A 16,216-nucleotide genomic window follows, 5' to 3' on the forward strand; every position below is an offset into this window, starting at 1 on the left:
CAGGGAAACATCGCGCCTAGCATCGAGTACCCCGTCTTCTCGTTCATTCCCTGCACTGTAGGTTCACTGCACCGTTGTTCGTAAAGTTACAGAGGGCGTATAAGTACACCAAATTTTGTTTCCTCCCAGGGAGGCGCACTGCCTGGCCCTGAAGGTTGGAGCAATAAAACTCGAATTTGACTGCGCTGCGTTCCCAAACTGTCGACTCGGAGAAGGCAGCTCACAAGCGGCGGCGTAAACAGTATCGATTAGTTCAATGCTCTGTAACTCACTTGTAGTCACCAAGTGGACAACAAAGTATGCGTTGGTAGCGACAGAGTTAGCATGTTCTAACGCTCACCACAATAAATAGTCAGAGTTGGCTGACGAGGCCAAAGTGAGAAGCCTTGGCAGCGTCATTTCCAGCTGATAACCGAGTGGACGTAGTACACCATGTTCAGTTGGAAACCCCGGCCCGCAGCGTAACCAAGCATAGCGTGAGACGAACAGTGACACCACGTGGCGCCCAGTCGCTTTGACACCTGTGCTCCGAGTTCGAGATGCGACACGCCCGCTCTCTGCAGACGTTATATGATGTGATGTATGATGATGATGTATGATGTATATGATGATGTATGATGATGTGATGTATGTGATGTATGTATGTGATGTATGATGTGATGTATATGATGATGTATATGATATGATGTCGCTACTGCAGACGTTATATGATGCGTGCCTACGTCGCGCTAGTATCATCCTAGCATGCACAAATCACCTATACAGCCGCCGCCACGGTGGCTTAGCGACTCTGGTATTGCGCTGCTAAGCACGAGGTCGCGGGATCAACGAACAATCAATTTCGATTGGGGCGAAAGTAACAAACGCCTGTCCCGTGCATTGGGGGCACGTTAAGGAATCCCAGGGGGGTCAGAATTAATCCGGAGTCGCCCACCACGACGTGCCCACATCACGAAATCGTAGTTTTGGCACGTGAAATCTCAGAATTCATCTTTTTTTTTTTTGTATTTCACACATCATTTATCTACTTAAAATTCAGTGTAGACGAGGACTTGCACGATACAATTTGCACTTGTAGACGCTATGTGACTTATAGTAAAGGGAAAGCGAGAGAGAGAAATACATCATTCTATGAATCCTCGATCTGTTATTGGCAATTTCTTGGACTGTCACGAAGTTCACTTTGAGAAAGCCACGCGGTACACGAATCACACCGGACAGTGGAGGAGGCCGCGCGACTATTTGCGACTGGCGACCGAAAAGCCCCTGGAGGCGGCCGCTGCAGTGAGTGCGACCGGCCAGTCGAGATCTACTCACAATTGCGTCGCCCCGTAAAATAAGTATCAGCGTATACAGACGTCCTGCTCTTGCACATCTGATTGGTTCAGGAGCTTTGCGGCTGCGGTCGCGCGACTGAAAAAAAAAATTAAGGAGCGAGCGACTGCAGCCCAAAATGCTCCGTTTATTTCTCTCTCTCTCTCTCGAGAAAGCGATTGTGTTGAGTGAGTCACTCACTACTACATTTTGCTGTCGCGTAACTTCAGTCGCAAAGCTTCTCAACCAATCACATGCGCCGGACCGGGACGTCTGTATGCGCTGGCGCTTATTTAACGTGGCGATGGCATTGTGAGCGGACGTGAACGGCATTAGTCACGATTCATTTCGGCGTGGCGCCCCTGGCCGCGGTCGCCCTCGCCGGTGTCCACATCGGTCGCCTGGAGTCGCTTTTTCGGCCGCCATTTGCAATCGGTAACGCGGCTCCCTTAAGTCTTCGGTGTGAATGAGCCCTTGCATTCACGAATCGCCTCTGCTAGAGAGTGAGTCACAACCAGGAACCAACTGCAGGCCAGAAGGACGCTAATCTCCTTGTGAAAATTCGCGCGTCCGGTGGTTGTCGTTCCCCTTTGTACTTGTTGTGGCTTCTATACCCACTAGGGGTGGTATGCCAATAGTCGGGTGGATAAAAGCAAATAAATATAGCAAGTAAATTTCACCTGCGAGTTAGCGAGAACTGACAAATGCCATGCGACAGATGCAAGAAGAATAATGACGTAGCCTGAATCGAAACGTACTAAAAATAATAATCTTAAAGGAAGAAAATTTAACCGGTGTCGACAGCCGGATGAGAAGTGTTTTTCTCTTCTCCTTTCCTGTCTTCCTTCACCCGCTCCCCCATTGACGCTATAGTGCCAGCTGTTTCAATAAGGGCAATCGATGAGAGAGAGAGAGAGAGAGAGAGAGAGAGAGAGAGAGAGCCTTTTAATAAATGGCAGAGACTTTAGCCGGCGTACAGACATCGCTGACATGCTACTCTGCGTGGGGAAAGGAATTGGGGAGAGAAAGAGAGGAGAGAGGCGCAGAAAAAGGAATAAGTTTTCAAAAAATGGGCACAGAGTTTTCTGACTCACGGGCAACGGCATGCTACGGTAAAGCCCATCAGTGTATGCACCGTCCCACAATGAGCTGGCACAATTCGCTGTGTGAAAGGTGCATGAGGGTGACAGAGCAGAACTAAAGTTTGTCGAGTTGACCAATGTTTTCTAAGTATGTGAATAAAAAGTTCGCCGCATGCCTCTGTTATGTGGGGCAGGCTAAAAGACCTGAGACAGAGTCAAATGACAAAGGCGTCTGTTAAAGCGAACGCATGCAATGTTCATAGAACGCACGCTCGTCGGCACACGCTCGACACTCAAACGGGGTCTGCTCCACGGTTTCAATTGAGCCACAGTCGTTGCATTGTGGACTTGTCACTTGACGGAAGCGGCACCGTAAGCGGTTCCCGTAGGCGGTGTTCAGGTGACGACGATATCGATGCATCAGGTAAAGCAACGCCTTCCATTCCGTCTTCCCCGGGCCATTTGGCTCGTCTTTAACGCGGGCTGATCACAGAGATAGTGCAATGACCAACTGGGCTCATCCCGGCGACGGCGTAACGAAAACTGGACAGTGTGAAGCGCTGTCCCGTGGGTCACGTGGATCGGGTTGGGACACGTGAGTCGCGGCGCCTCGCTGATTTGAGGCGCGTAATCGCTGCGCGGCAAAACGCGTCTCAGACGATGAACAGTATTTATGGCGTTTAATTTAATCACTTCAGGAAGCATTCGTTCCACGTAGATTCCAACATGCGCAATGGGATCTGCACGGGATCTGCTACTGATCGAGATTTACTTTTGTTTCATTGAAAGGAAAAAAACGGAAGACTGATATCGTCACCCCGTAACGATGACGGCGTTGGTGAAGGCTCGTTACGTAATAATAATAATAATAATAATAATAATAATAATAATAATAATAATAACAATAACAATAATAATAATAATAATAAGAAGAAGAAGAAGAAGAAGAAGAAGAAGAAGAAGAAGAAGAAGAAGAAGAAGAAGAAGAAGAAGTAGAAGAAGAAGAAGAGGAAGAAGAAGAAGAAGAAGAATATCCTAAGATGAGAGTAAACGTTACAGGTTCGGAAATCTAGAGCGGAGTTAGCCGGAGAGAGCAAATTAGGTGCGCACATAGCCCAGCACATGTTGGAAGATGCAGAGCCAAAGAGGCGAGGGAAAGTTGCGCCGCACGTTTTCCTCAGTCCCGACATTCGCGCGCGTTCAGCTACTGAGTTCGAAAAGCCTATAGAGCCTGCGTCGAATGACAGCGGAGCGCGTGACCAATACACCACCAGAGGAAGGCGCCCACAAACGATCCGCCCTCGGGGTGCGAACATGCTCGCTTCCGTTCTCTTCGAACTGAAGGCGAGAAAAAATGAAAGAAAACGGAAGCAGAACTATTCGCAGCAGGCCCAGCGTCCTCGCACTGCGAAGGGCTATTAACCTGGATGCCCGCGCGTGTCCCCGGTGACGACTGGCCGACACCACGCACTCTACCTTCCTCCACGCTTCGATCACGTGCTGCGCTTTCCGCGTTTCGTTTGACGCCGACCATACACGAACGCTGTTTTAACCGAGGGCGCTGTAAAAAAAAAAAAAGTAAGTGCGCATAGGATGCCCCCTGGCAACGGCCTCGGTGGAAAGCCGCGGATCAGAGCGAGAGGTCAAACATCTTGCGCCCCTTTTTCAGAGAAGAGGGGAAACTGTTATCGCCAGAGCAGCTATACAGGACACACGAAATGAGAGTGTAGCTGAACGACGGTCGGCGAACTTGGGAACGTATAACAGGATTTCAAGGCATGCCCTGCGTAAGACTTTATTTTGTCCACTGAAAACTAGCAACTAACGAGGGACGCGCCGCAGCCAGTCACGCCCGCTCGAATACCGAGTTACGGAGCTAAAAACTACAGCCCATGGAAACTGTTAAGATTTGGGGGAAGTGGGATTGTGCTGGCCCGCGGAAATGTGGTTCCGGAAACGAACAACGCATGTGTGTACGCCCACCTGCCGTCCTGGCAGCAATGCCGGGAGATGCTCATCTATGGCGGTGCCAAAGCTATGGAAGTACGGTAGCCAGCTGAGCGAGTCGGTTCAACTGCATCTTTATTTACAGCGCGAAAGAAACCAACAAGGACCAAGAAGAGAACGTGTTACGTCTTTCTTATTTGTCCTTGTTGGTTCGTTCACGTAGTAAGTTAAAAAAAAGTAAGCTATTGAGTCTCGGATTTAAGTTTCTGTTGATTTTTGTTGCGCGAGTCAAGCTCAAAAGAAAGCTCACTCAGAATGTCGTATTAAGACGAGGGCACAAAAAGAAAGAAGAAAAAACTGTTTTTATGGATAGCAACTTTTTTTTGCGCGGCGTCGCGTCTAGGGAAAACATTCGAAGGTATAAGCTTCCAGAAACGGTTACGACATGCCCAACAGGCGGCAAAAAGCAGGCAACGTTCCTTCTTTGATTTCTTTTCAAAGTGCACACAGGAATATAAAATCTTGTAGCGCTGGATCTGCTATCTGAAGCGATCTTCCTGATGACCTTAAAGATGACCAACTTCTATGTTTTTCTTTAAAATATTTTTTCAACACTTCCCCGTAATTCCCAACTTTGGTTTCCTTTTCGCTGCACTCTAATATTCTAGCGTACACCCATTTTAGGCTCCGTTGGTCTTTTTTCTCAGTGTAAATATTAAATGGAACCCAAATAGTCCTTCGATAGGGATCCAGGGCGCGAATTCACAGAACTCTTCGTTCGTAGGTTTTATTTGCCACTGGTAGGCCGCCTTCGATAACGATATGTCTGGCGCCAGGACTGGCTCGAATTTGCTTCTACAAACAATTCTAGCGTAAGAGCTTTTTGCGAATCCGGACCAGATTTTGGCCACACTTCTGTGTGATCCTTTCTTTTAATAAGTGACGACGACGACGACGAAGACGACGAAAATGATGATGATCATGATGATGATGATGATGGTGGTGGTGGTGGTGGTGGTGGTGGTGGTGGTGGTGGTGGTGGTGGTGGTGGTGGTGGTGGTGGTGGTGGTGGTGGTGATGTGGAGGGGGAGGAAGAGGTGGCGATAGAGAAGGAGGAAACACGAGCGAATGTATTCAATACCACGAGTTACAAAGCACCCATGTATGCCTAAGACTACAAAGTTATCGCTCCATGTAGCCATACATCTTCCTTTTTTTTTCGCGAGCCGCACTACATTTATAATTCGAAGCCACCCCGCGACTGTGATGACTGTATCTGTGCGACGGTGGTTCGCCTCGGTACATCTCTGACCTATAATCTCAACGAAACTGCCTTTCTGAGAGTCCCGTACATATCTAATAGTTTTCAGAGTCACCGCAGTGTCTCGCATAGAATGCGAAGCTGCAGCATGTGCAGCGCAAATCTACGTAATACCTGCTCTCGTGGCCACTTGGGGCGACCTTGACGCACCGCAAAACCAGCTTTTAAACGTGCGCACCGATCGGTGTCTCCCGCTACGGGAGCTGCATGGGCTTCGGAAAAGTCCCAGCGCATACATTAGGCGCAAGAATCTTTTCTTGGGGACAGTAACTTAGTTTTGAATGTCAAATTCGATAACTGCTTGCAAGCGCGACTCCTGTGCGTTCCTCATCGTGTCTGCTTCTTTGGTCAACGCGCATGTCGGCACGGCCTGTCAGATATGCAGGCAGTAATACACTTAAAGGTTCTTTCCAAACGGCTCACCCTAAGCATCTAAATGACGATTTGTAACTCTCATTAGCAAAAAAATAACAAAAATGTGATTCTATTCATAGCCGAGCGAGCTAGCACGAAACTCAAAAAGTTCTGCTTTAACTATAGCCCGGTAAAACCGGTAAGCAGCTTAAAAGGACACGAAATCAAATGATTGTTTGAACAGCATTAGTAAATTAGTGTTTGCAACAACAACAACAACAAGAAATACTCCTACCTTGACAAGAGACTCGGGAGAACATAAAAAAAAAAACGAGAACCAAAAGAAGGGGGATGACGTCATGTTGAAGTTCCCGCACCAACTCACCATGACGTCATAACATTTAATAAAATTTAATGGCATTTGCTCTGGGCCTAGCTAATTGTCTATCGGTAAGTATGGACTGCGTCGTGTTCTTTTAGAACACGACGCAGTCTATAGGCTGAACTTCAGATGTAGGCTGACCTTCGCAATTCAACATTTACTGAACCAGTACGCTCCAAATAATAAAAGGATACTTTGACGTCCCTGACGTCACACTGACGCAACGTCGGTGCCGTTCCGGCACGGAAATAAAGACATAACATTTTGACCTTCATTTTCTCTTCTCTTAATCAGCCCATTAGCGCGAAAGAAGCAAAATGGGGTTTCTAAAGGACAGGTTATTTGTCTAAATCGATGCGTTTTTATTGAGTCGTCCTTTAGCCTAATTAAATAAGTAATCTGCACCGAAAATGTCGGCCACAATCATGCGCGAATTTTGAACAGAAACAAGCTTGTACTCTTCGTAAAGCTATCGAACTGATTAGGGAAACAAACGCGCTTTTCCTAGCCTATAAACCAAGAGGACGGACCAAGTGCATTTTGTGAACGACAACTGTTTATTTTTCGATCGTTGCGTTAGCAAGAATCTATGTCCCGCCTTTTAATGATATATGTGCCCGACACGAACGACAGAGGACATTAAATGACCACAGTCGTCACCGCGTGTGTTGCCTGTCACGCGTTCCCACAGCAATAACATAGCGGTCTGATTAACACTATAGCCTAAGTGATCTCTCCCGACTGCGCTAATCATCTCCCTATATGACTTCGGTCAAGGGGTGATCGTAACTGTGGTTCAGTTGTTCGTTTGTTCATATTCGCTCATTTGTACGCTTTCGTTTTCTTTAGCATACACGTCTTTATAACGAATAAAACAAAACCAGCTCTTGTTTCAGTCGTCTTATTATCTTGTGCCGATGGAATTATAGTTTATATTTTATTTGAAAATTCAAGGCCCTTGGCGTCTCGCGGCAATGAGCCAACAGAATTGTTTGTAGGCCTAGTCGATGTTTCCTGGGGGAAATATCTGTCTTTTTTTTTTTGCTGGAAATCAAGATGCACACGAAAGGAAGACATATAGACGATGGTACGGGTGGTACTTTGGGTGCTGACCCAGGAATATGCGCAGGCTGCTCACAAACTTAGGACATCCAGCTGTCGAACAATCTCGTCTCCGAATGGCGAAGCATAACTAGCGTATCCCTAATGTACGCCTTGAGTACTATATATATATATATATATATATATATATATATATATATATATATATATATATATATATATATATATATATATATATATATATATATATATATATAGTAAGCTTCGATTTAGCTCGCGTACCGAAGTAATCCTGTACTACTTTCCTAGTCAATAAAAAACATAAAGCGAAAAAAAAATTGGAGGACGCTTAAGCTTCGCCTTCAAGAGTGGAACGCGACAGCGTTCCCGTCGACCCGTCAAGGGGTGTAAGACAATGGGCTACGGCGCAGCGACTACGCGCCCCGCATCGGACGCGGTGAGCGTCGAGCAACGCAGCGTTCGGCGCGACAACGAAATGTGCGCCTGAGCAAGCGACGCACGCCTGAGCCTTAGAAACAGCTCGTTTCTAAGGCAACACCGCGTTCACTAGAGGCGCTTTTGTACCGCTTTGAAGCATCGAACTCGTGGCTCAGTGGTAACGTCTCCGTCTCACACTCCGGAGACCCTGGTTCGATTCCCACCCAGCCCATCTTGGAAGTTGCTTTTTATTTAGGAAATGCCTGCCTTGATTTATCGCTCACGGCCAACGCCGCGGACGCCGACGCCGACGCCGACACCGACGCCGACGACACCGGCTTTTCTGCGACACGAGCTCCTTAACGCTATCGCGTTAAAAACACGTGTCCCTACAGTGGAATTTGAACTCCAAGTCGGAAGTGTTACCTCTCGGCCACTCCGTCTACAGCACCGCAGGGGAATAATACACCACCTAAAAGAGAGCGCTAGCGACTATACCTTATGAACAAGCTGACGCCACACTCAGTTTTACCTATACACTATATGGCACCAAGCTGAAACAATTGTGGGACAAGTGGCATATTAACACCCTTAAAGGCGGGAAGGAGAGAGGAGGACAGAATAACTGTGCGCGTCTCCTCATTACGAGCGGGCCGCTTCAATTCCGCAATACATGTTGTGCGTTTATCGGTAGTATAGTTCCCTCCGCATGAACCCGCCCCGAATGTTTGTTCCAATTATTACTGCGCGATACAATGCGAGATTTGTTGCGCATAACTTTGGGCCGTCGTCGAATGCTACGCCAGACATAACATGCGGCTGAAGAACTGCGACTGGTCTACCCACTGTGATTCGCTGACACTCGGCCGCTGATCCACAAAACAGCACCGAGCTTAAACAATTGAAACGAACCATGGTATAAAACGGAAAAAAGCCGGATAGGAAAGGAAAGAAAAATTGGAGGACGCTTAAGCTTCGCCTTCAAGAGTGGAACGCGACAGCGTTCCCGTCGACCCGCCAAGGGGTGGAAGACAATGGGCTACGGCGCAGCGACTACGCGCCCCGCATCGGACGCGGTGAGCGTCGAGCAACGCAGCGTTCGGCGCGACAACGAAATGTGCGCCTGAGCAAGCGACGCACGCCTGAGCCTTAGAAACAGCTCGTTTCTAAGGCAACACCGCGTTCACTAGAGGCGCTTTTGTACCGCTTTGAAGCATCGAGGAAGTATTAGGGGATATCTGCGCGAAGTGGTTGATTCACTTCGTATGTTGCGTGTGCGGTTTTCCATGGAATATCTGTGCTCTGTGACAAGAAAAACACTGTATAAAGACTTAGTTGATACAATGTTGCCAATACCATTGTACAGGTCTGTAAACTGGGGAGGCCAAGGAGATGATGTACTTAAACGGGTGAAAAAAATGCCAGTTAGACCCTCTCAAAAAACGTTTTTCTTTAAGCTACACACAAACACGCTACCCGTAAAAACATGGTTAGACGAAAAAGGAATATATGTGCCATGGACAGTAAACTGCTTACTTTGTAAAAAGCCAGAGACCATTGAACACGTTTTCATCGATTGCTGGGACCCAACATTTCATTGGGATATCTTACAACGTACACTTAAAAAAGAACTACCGATTACACCTCTTGGTATTCGATATTTGCCAACCGATAACGAAGGAGGAGTTCCGTACGATATGTTTATGCTCCTTGGCCTCCACAGTCTGTGGAAAACGAGAATGGCAGTGCGACACTCGGATGTCGATACCCGTCCGGCGAGAATAAACTTCATCGAAAGTGTCGCGTATATTCGGGAAATATATCGTGCCCAGAGTGAGCCTCCCGAGTGGGTGGCTATTCTTGATGAACTGATCAAGCTGAAGCGATTTTAATATATAATGTTAGCCAAAGTGTGGTTGACATGTTTTAGCATTTGAATGTGTTCTTGGTTTGTGCTGCAAACAGGCAATAAAGACAAAAAAAAACTCGTGGCTCAGTGGTAACGTCTCCGTCTCACACACCGGAGACCCTGGTTCGATTCCCACCCAGCCCATCTTGGAAGTTGCTTTTTATTTATGAAGTGCCTGCCGTGATTTATCGCTCACGGCCAACGCCGCGGACGCCGACGCCGACACCGACGCCGACGACACCGGCTTTTCTGCGACACGAGCTCCTTAACGCTATCGCGTTAAAAGGGCATGGTCTCTCCACTTCTCCAACGGCAACGCTATGTATGACAACCATAGCCTGCTGTGACCACATGACGTGCTCGAACAGTGACTCGACGCAAACCACTGGGAAATGAATCCTCATTGCAATATACCAGCTTGAAGTACCAAGGCACCATTAAGTTCTCTAATGCGTACGTTTCGCAAAAAGCACCCTTTTAGCACCCTCAGGCATTATTGAAATGGTGCACTAAGCGCGTTCTGCTGACGAGTACACTCATTTTCAAAATTTTGAGCAAGAAGTACCGGTGCAAAATGGTGTTCCGACGTCGTATTTATCCTGGAGGGTGTTATTTTCCGCAGCATGAGGTATCCACGGAACATACCGAGTGTACTTTTATGGGTGCTGTCGTTTGTCCCTCGGCTAACATCCCCCCCCGCCCCCCTTATGGGTGCAGATAGTTTCGCTGTCGCCGGAAGTTCGTTAACTGTCCCTTCTTTGTGTTAGGGGCTGCCGTGAGGTGTCGCTGGCTAACATCTCGCCACTCGCTCGGCTTGCAATACTTAGTCCCCACCTGCATGGAGTTTCCTGTAATCACTAGAGGCAACTCTGGCGCTGCGATCGTTCAGTCACCATGGGAATTATGGTTAATGCATGGATTTGTCTGACCTTCGTGCTTGGGGCGTAAGACTGCAAGCACGAAGGTAATAAGACTGCAAGCACGTGTAATTGCTGCTTATTGCAGTATATAGTTCCGCTTATCTTGTGTTCGCGTCCAACCGTCAGATAATTTTAATAATGCTTACCTAATTATTGATCAGACAGTACACTTTCTTTAAAATGATCACTTTGCAAAGTCACGAAGCCATTTAAAGCGAGAAGGACGAATTTTAAGCAAATTGGTGTACTACCCATCGTTCCGATGCTGGCTGGCTGCTCCCGTGGAAACCTGCAAGACTCGCGCCACAGTTCCCTCTAGTATTTGTATGAAACTCTATGCCCGCCTGTGCCTAAGCAGAAGAAATGGTCAACACTGGCGTTTCTTAATTCTAAATTTTTTCTTAAAATTTCCGCAGCAGGAGCGGAAGCTTACCAAGTCAGTGCAAGCAAAGCATCTTGGATTCACCCAGGTTTTTTTTTTTTTTTAAATCAATCCACTGTCATGCATGGGTCAAACTGATAACCCCAGTCACACGTAGCGCCCCGCAAGAACGTTTAAACTGAAGACGATTGAAATCTGCGGCCCCATACGGTCGTTCTTTCCGCGAGCTTGCTTTAAGGAACGGAAAAACGATCGAAAATTTTAATCTAACGATCAGGCTTGATGGCGATCAGAGATCCCACCTTGAATCATGTGCATAAAGTGCACCGAGTATATCGGCCGCGGGGCCCTTGTGGCCAATACGTTGAGCTGCTCAACATGAGATCGCGGCATCGACGTGGGCCGCGGCAGCCTCATGTATATGGGGGCGAAACGCAAAATCGCTCCTTTACTTAGATTTAGGTTCACGTTAAGTAGTCTCAGGTGGTCTAAGTAATCCGCAGTCCCCCTCTACGGCGTGCCTTATAGTGAGATCGTGTTTTTTTGGCACGAAAAACCACATAATTTTCTTAAGGTGCCGCAAATGTAGGATTTCGGTTAACGTAGATATAAGTCTTCTGGCAACAACACCTGGGCACCAGTGTGGCGTGGGTCGACTTTTCTTTCTCGCAACTCAAGCAACCGAAATTCGACGCTACGAATAACCACGACAAAATTCTTCAATGTCTCCTTTCTTTAAGCAGTGCATGTGTATCGGAACATCGCTGTTCTTTAGGTAGCCGCACCACCCACCTCTTCCCAATCTTCCCTTCCCCATCTTCCTATACCCCATCTTCCCTCCCCTCAATGACGCAGCTAGCAGACTTCGAGTGCTTGCACAGGAGATCACGCTCTCTCTATGGTGCACACCAAACAGCCAGACCAACCAGAGCAACCGTCAATACCACCTGCCCTCTTTGATGCATCTCTTTATGCCAACTGGACTCCGCCGAAGAGAGGCCACTCTGCTTTATCGCTTATGGCCAGGGGTGGCTTTCACGAAGTCGTACTCAATTTCGCATTGGAATGGCCGACAACGCTCTCTGCAATGCCTGTCTTTGCAAGGAGACGCTGGAACACATTCTGTGCGACTGTCTTGAATATAATGTTCAGCGACATTCCCTGGCATCCGTTCTAGCGCACCTTGACACTAGACCATTGTCCCTCGACACGATTTTCACATGCCGCCGACAGAAGACATCGCAGGTAAAGGCGACGAAGGGACTACTTCGGTTTTTTAAACAGACGGGACTGGACAAGCGGCTGTGACAGTGATATCACGTACCATGCCAGATTGATGGACTCTAACGGACGATGTGTGTGTGCTGTGCTATGTGCTCTCTCTCTCTCTCTCTTCCCCTTTCCCATATTTCATCGCCCCCATCCCTCTCCCATGTGTATGGTATCAAACCGGTTAATCTAAACTGGTTAACCTCCGTGCCTTTCCTCCTTCCCTTTTCCTTCCTTCCCTCCCCTCAAGATACTCCTCCCCCCTCCCTCCAAAAGAGAAAGACAAGCATGTCGAAGATCCTTTAAGCGAGAAGTTGACGGGTCGCATTTGTCTCCTCCCGAATGTCGTCTGTCCTTTCTTTTTTATTAGTTCGCTCGACTCGCACTTCACCCCTCGTGTTCGTCGGTATTTCTCTTCTTCTGCGGTCCACCCTGGTACCCACAAAGCAAAAACGAAAAAAAAAAACTTTCTCGGTTTCCTGCTGATAACGAAAGAAAGGGCCGCTCGCTCAAGGCGAATTTATCAGCCAGAAATATTGAAAAAAAGGACGAAAGACGAAGCGACTGCCCGTGGTTCGAGGGTGCAGGGCTGTGGTTGAAGGAACGGGGATTTGAGCGAGCGGAAGTGTTCGGTGGGCTAGCAGACGATTCCTCCGCAGCACTCTGACCTCCCCTTTCCTATTGTGCCAGACGATGCGCAGCTCCGATTCTTGGACGCTTGCCCAGGACTTGCAGACGAGGCATCCATTGTCCGCTGCTCGCGGCAGAAGACGCTAAGAACGCCGCCACTTTCCTTTGTAAGGGGCCTTTAAGGATTTCTTTGCTTATGGCGCTTTAATAAAATACAAAGAGGTCGCTGCGGACGTGGAGGGTGCAACGATTAAAAACAAGCGGGGAGAGCCGAACAAGACAAAAGAAGAAAAATGCTTAAGAACAGCACAATGCGCAGAGTGCGGATATTTCAGCGCGAACAAATCGCTAACGCTGCTTTTGTATAAGATTTCCAAGCAGCGGACGGAAGCTGAAAGAAAAAAAACTGTATGAATGAATGAGTTTGGATATACATGGGAGGTGTTTGCAACTGTTTCGTTGCTGGCTTCAACCGAAACTAAAATTGTTCACTTACAGTGGAATCAAAGCGCGAGACGAAATCAACGCATTGCAGAGCTGAAGGGGTTTCTCAGATGTGTGTAGGAAATAAATTCAGTGGTGAAAACGAGTGAACGGCACAACAGTCACGTACTCCATCTCGAAGCGTCTGCGAGTGGAACAGAGGTCACTTAAGGATAAGAGCTCAACGCTAAAAATAAAATGTAAAAGCTAGAAACGCTTTTCTGTCCCTAATGATCGAAAGCGCCTCCTGGTGACCCTGCTTCCCGATACCTCGTGTAGGAAACAGAAGTAAACGAGTTACGATGGCAACGGCGAACAACAATGGGGTACGAACCCAGCTGCGCCATAGAGCAGCCCTGCCCCAGAAAGCGCCCGGAGATTTCGGCTATCTACGCACGGAAAAGAAGCAACAAAGAAGCAATAACAAAGGAGAATTCTAACACACGATTGCAAAACCATTAAGCAACCTTACATCCCCATCGCGGCCGACAAAATATCGCCAGAAGCGTCGGCACGTAAGGGACCGATCCCTATTGTGGATAACAGGGCGTCGCGACCGAAGGGTCACGAAATTTACTGACGACGTTTTCTCGCTAACTACACGCCAGATAATTTAATAAAACTTGTCGTCGTAGCTGGTGTTGTTGTTATCCGTAGGAGCTGCCAACCATTGGGCGACAGCCGTCGTTAATTATACGTTAGCTCTAACTAGAGATCGACGCTTGTCCAATTTAGTCACTCCCGTGTATTCACCGCTCTCTCAGCACGGGCGTCAAAACCGTGGTGCCTCAAGCGTTCTTATGCTGGAATGATCTCAGAACAGACATCGGTCAATTGTTTGTTCACACTTTCATTTCTCTTTTCCTTACGGATTCCATAAACTTCAATTAAAACGCTGCTAATTTCTCCTAAAATTTCACCGGCATTAAACGAAACTTGGCTGCATGTGTTTGCTGGTAAGAAAAAAAAATCGATACGCTCAATTAGCACAGCTAACAGGGAAAACAAATAAGAGTAAAAAAAAAATCGCGGATGCCTAGCGGGGCTTTGTTACTGTTGGGACTTGCGGCGATTGTCTAGACAGGGAGTGATGTTCACGCATCGTCAACGTGCACCACTTAACGAAAATCACCGGGTTTATGGAATCTCAGCTATGCAGCGAGTCTGCACGTGTTAGACCATGCACGCAACCCACGCGATTGCCCTCAGCACGTGCAAGGTGTGTTGATTGTGTGCATGTTGACAGCCCCTGTGTCCTGCCTCGACAGCCAACCGCTGTCGGAGGGGGTCGTGCTGGGCACTTCGCAGGACTGCAATGTAGTGTCATTCGTTTGTTTACACCTCGATAGCTCCGCAAGGACCGGTTTCTGTACACGTGAGCGCCGTGTATGACGAAGGTACTAACAAGTAAGTAAGGTGGTGTTGAAGTGCGAGTGGTTAGTATGAACAAAGATGTCCTCGGGATGACTGTTCTAATTTGGGCATCCGTGTGTGCAAAAAAAAAAAACATAAGCACTGTAGCTATAGTGCCGTTGTTCGAGTACGTGGTGGGTACATTGGCCTCTGCAGACTGATACGGCTAGAGGTACGGTGGGTTGGTTTGATAACGGAGATTTTACGACGTAATTAATGATAGAATCCATGAAACAGGCAAATCAATTGCGGGCTCAATTGAATTCTTGGGTTTCGCGTGCCAAAACAACGATTTGATTACGAGCCACGCCGCAGTGGGAAACTCGGGATAAATTTTGACCAGCGGGGGATCTTTAATGAGCTCCCAATGCGCGGGAAAAAGGTCGCTTTTGGCGCTTGTGGGCCCCGTCGAAATGCGCCCGCTGCGGCCGGGATTCCAACCCGCGACCTTTCGCTTAGCAGCGCAACACCATGGCCGCAAAGTCACCGCAGCGGGTCAATCGCAGGATTTACAGGAAGGCTTTGGTCTTTGTGTAAATGTGTTACGCTGACGTCGCGCGAGCAGGCATTGGAAAAAAATCAACAGCTCGATTCTGGACGTGTTAGAGGGCGTACTCAAGCATGCTTAAAAACATTCAAGCCATGTAGGCCTTGAAAATGCAAGAGCCTGCAATGAAATGGAGCATGCTCCGTCGTATAACTCCTGATTCTTCTTGCCGATGGTTCTAAAATATGTATGTCTCCCCTCTAAACCTCTTTTATTTCTTTTCAAGCTCTTCTGTAAAGTTTTATCGTACGGGTTATAAGCGGTGGGAAAGTAGCTCGATAAGGGAAACGCTTAAAATAATTGCGAATTTGAATAGGCGGCCGACGATAGGGCTCTCGCGTTGGGCGGTGGCACGTAAATGTTTAATGGCCTTGTGGGTAACGATCGTGTTCGCCTGATAAGAGAACTATATCGACAAAAAAATAAAGAAACGAAGTAGTGAAATAGGTTTTATTGTCAACAGTCCTAGATACCTATACTAAGTTGAATAGATCCTGAACTAAAAGCAAAGGTAGTTCCTTCGCACATCCCCATTCGCTGAGTTTGAATAGCGTGCTTTGAATGATGAAGCTGCGGAACAAACGTGGGAGTATTACAATCTAGTTGTAATCACTCGTAAAACCTTACCGAAGCGTACATGATACCTTCTAATAAAACCCAGTAGACCTACTTTGTCATGTACTCTCAATATTTCACTATTCCTTACGTTTTACTACTTCATTCACCCGTGAAATCTTTTGTTTTCTGCCCCTCTGAGCACTTT

The 16,216-nt window shown here is 47.5% G+C and overlaps 1 protein-coding gene across 1 annotated transcript in view; it reads right to left on the reverse strand.

Moving 5' to 3' along the window:
* The window catches only part of Ptp36E (protein tyrosine phosphatase 36E), a 258,657-nt gene that overhangs the window by 217,101 nt on the left and 25,340 nt on the right, over positions 1–16,216 (reverse strand). The gene's annotated exons all lie outside the window — the stretch shown is intronic.

Source organism: Dermacentor variabilis, chromosome 10, assembly GCF_050947875.1.
Source record: "Dermacentor variabilis isolate Ectoservices chromosome 10, ASM5094787v1, whole genome shotgun sequence".
NCBI lineage: Eukaryota > Metazoa > Arthropoda > Arachnida > Ixodida > Ixodidae > Dermacentor > Dermacentor variabilis.